This window comes from Numida meleagris, chromosome 4 (genome assembly GCF_002078875.1).
Source record: "Numida meleagris isolate 19003 breed g44 Domestic line chromosome 4, NumMel1.0, whole genome shotgun sequence".
NCBI lineage: Eukaryota > Metazoa > Chordata > Aves > Galliformes > Numididae > Numida > Numida meleagris.
The window spans coordinates 39,795,579-39,798,605 of record NC_034412.1 but is presented as its reverse complement, the minus strand read 5'-3'; positions in this window follow the sequence as shown (position 1 = coordinate 39,798,605).

Genomic DNA, 3,027 nt, shown 5'->3' with positions numbered 1-3,027 from the left:
AAAAAAAAATCTCTTTGAGATGGTGCAGAACCCAGACAACAGCCCCATTAAAAAACAAACCCACAAAACAGTCCTCAGCCCAGCTTCATCACTACAAGGTGAAAGGACAAACAATCCGAGCAAGAAAAGCGAGCGAGAAAGCAGCTTACCACATACAGTGTCAAAACAAGATAACACAATGTAACTGGAATGAAGGCTAACAAATCCAATACAATGACAAAGTATCCAGAATTAACTCTAAGTCTGAAGGCAGACAAGCAGCGAAACTCATCTCTTGACTTGCTATCACTCTTAACTTCTCCTCTAAGGAGAAAACAAAACAAGTCTTCTGGAATACATACTGCTTCTCTTCCAATAATCAGGTACCAAAAAAAAAAAAAAAAAAAACCAACACTCAACACAATTGGACTATTAACCCTTTAACTCCAAGTGCACAACATCATTACATCACATGAAATACTAATAACAAAAAAACATTAAACTACAACAGCCTTCATCTCAAACAAACACAAATAAATTATCCACTAACATGCACACCAATACCACCATCTCAAATGGAATCAACACAAAGCAAGAAGCACCAGGCCCCCCAACAGGAATTCAGGGAACTAGAAACACACACCACACTGAAAGGCCTCGGGCTTCTCCTACATCTCATTGACCTAGGAACTCCCACTTGAGATAGCTCAGCTGCTTCTACCTATGCAGAGACAACATATCTTCATCTCAAGTACATGAGGGCAAGGCCAGCAGCCTCTCTCCACAATCAGCTACACTAGGCACCGGAAGAAAAACATAAAAAGTCTACTTAAGAACCTAAGTAGTCAAGAGGGCACAGTCTTTTTGTAGATGCAAGTTCATGTTTGAAAGCCCATCCCTGTGGATGTTACTGGTATCTTGGTGCAGCTGAAATAAATTTACACGTCTATGCATGTTTAGCATCTGAGTTCATTATCCAACTCAGATTCCTGAACAACTATATCATCACAGAATGGCTTGGGCTGGAAGGGGCCTCAAAGATCATCCATTTCCAACTCCCTGCCGTGGGCAGGTTGCCCAGGGCCGCATCTGACCTGGCCTCGAACGCCTCTGGGGACTGGGTGTCTGCAACCTCTCCGGGCAGCCTGAGCCAGCATCTCGCCACCCTCAGAGAAAAAACCTCCCCCTAATATCTGATCTTTGTCTCTCCTCATTTACTTTAAAACCATACCCCCTTACCCTACCACTATCTATGCACACAGAAAGTTTGTATTCCTCTGGTTTATAATCACCCTTGAAATATTGGAGGGCCATAACGAGATCTCCACGGAGCCTTCTCTTTTCCAGACAGAACAAGACTGTCTTCCTCAGCCTGTCTCCGCAGGAGAGGTGCTCCAGCTGTCTGATCATCCTTGTGGACCTCCTCTGGACCCACTCTGAAAGCTCCGCATCTTTTCAGGTCGGGGGCCGCGAACCTGGACATGGTACTCCGTGTGCGGCCTCACAAGGGCCGAGTAGAGTGGGACGATCCCTTCCCTCATTCTGTTGGCCACTCCTCTTTCGATGCAGCCCTGGATACCATCAGCCTTCTGGGTTGCAGGAATGCGGTGCTGGATCGTGCCTGGCTTGTCATCCACCGGGACCAGCACGTCTTTCTCTGCAGATCGACTTTCAAGGAGTTCTTCTCCCCATCTGTATAAGCATCTGGGATTCCCTCAACCCAAGCGCAACGCCTTGCACATGGCTTTGTCAAACCTTGTTAGGTTTAAGTGGGCCCGCTTTTCACGTTTGTCAAGGTCACACTGGATGATGTCCCTTCTTTCTGCCTATCGCCTTCACCGCTCGGCCCGGTTTCATCGGCAAATTTGCTGAGGGTGCCCGCGCTCCCATCATTTACGTTACTGATAAAGATGTTAAAAAGTACCGGTCCTAGGAAGAACACCTGGGGAATCAACAGCCTCCACCTGGACGTAGACCTGTTGACCACGACCCTCTGGCTGTGACCTTCCAACCAATTCCTTATCCATCTGATGGTCCGCCCTTTGAGCCCGTGTCTCTCCTGGTAGATGACCTCAGTTGCCTTCCCTTTGTCCACTGCTACTGTTACTCTGTCAGTAACAGCACCGATATTGTTGTGGCCACCGGATTGGTCAGCCGCAACCTTCCTTCGGCGCAGCCGTGCCGGCCACCTCGGATCACCTGCTCGTGCTTCACGCGCCCCAATATCTCTTCCAGAAGGATCTGCTCCGTGATGTTCCCGGGCACAGAGGTGAGGCTCGCGGGCCTGTAGTTCCCCGGGTCTTCCTTTCTCCTTTTCTTAAAAACGGGAGTGAAGTTTCCCTTTTCCACTCATTGGGGACTTCGCCCGACAGCCGTGATTTCCCAGATACGATTGAGAGCAGCTCGGCCAGCTGCATCATCCAGCTCGCTCAGGATCTTGAGATGCATGTCCTCTGGCCCCACGGACTTACACACATCCAGATTCGTGAAGCGGTCTCGGACCCAATCCGCCCTTACGGCGTGGCCGATTCTGCCCCCCCAGCTCCCACCTAGAGATCCAAGGGCGTGAGCCCCAGGAACGTGGGAAATATGAGAATCCTGGCTGCCAGCGAAGACCAAGGCAAAGAACCCATCGAGTACCTCCTCCTCTGCGTCTGCTGTAGCTGGTTCTCCTTTCGCATTGAGCAGAGGGGGTGCGCCCTCTTTGTCCTGTCTCTCGTACCGACATACCTATAGAATCTGTTCTGGATTTTTTATATTCCTCGCCAAGCGCAGTTCTATCTGCGCCTCGGCTCTCCCGATTCCACCTCTGCACGTCTGGACGGCATCCCTGTATTCTTTCCGGAAGACCTGTCCTTGCTTCCACTGCCCGTACGTGCCCTTCTCGTCCCTCAGCTTGACCGGAGGTCCTCGCCGAGCCATGCCAGTACCCTGGCTCCTCTGCCCGTTTTCCCGTACCGGGGGACAGAGAGCTCTTCTGCTCTCAGAAGGTCATCCTTAAGGAATGGCCAGCTTTGCTCCACTCCTTTGTCTCTAAGGACCGCCTTC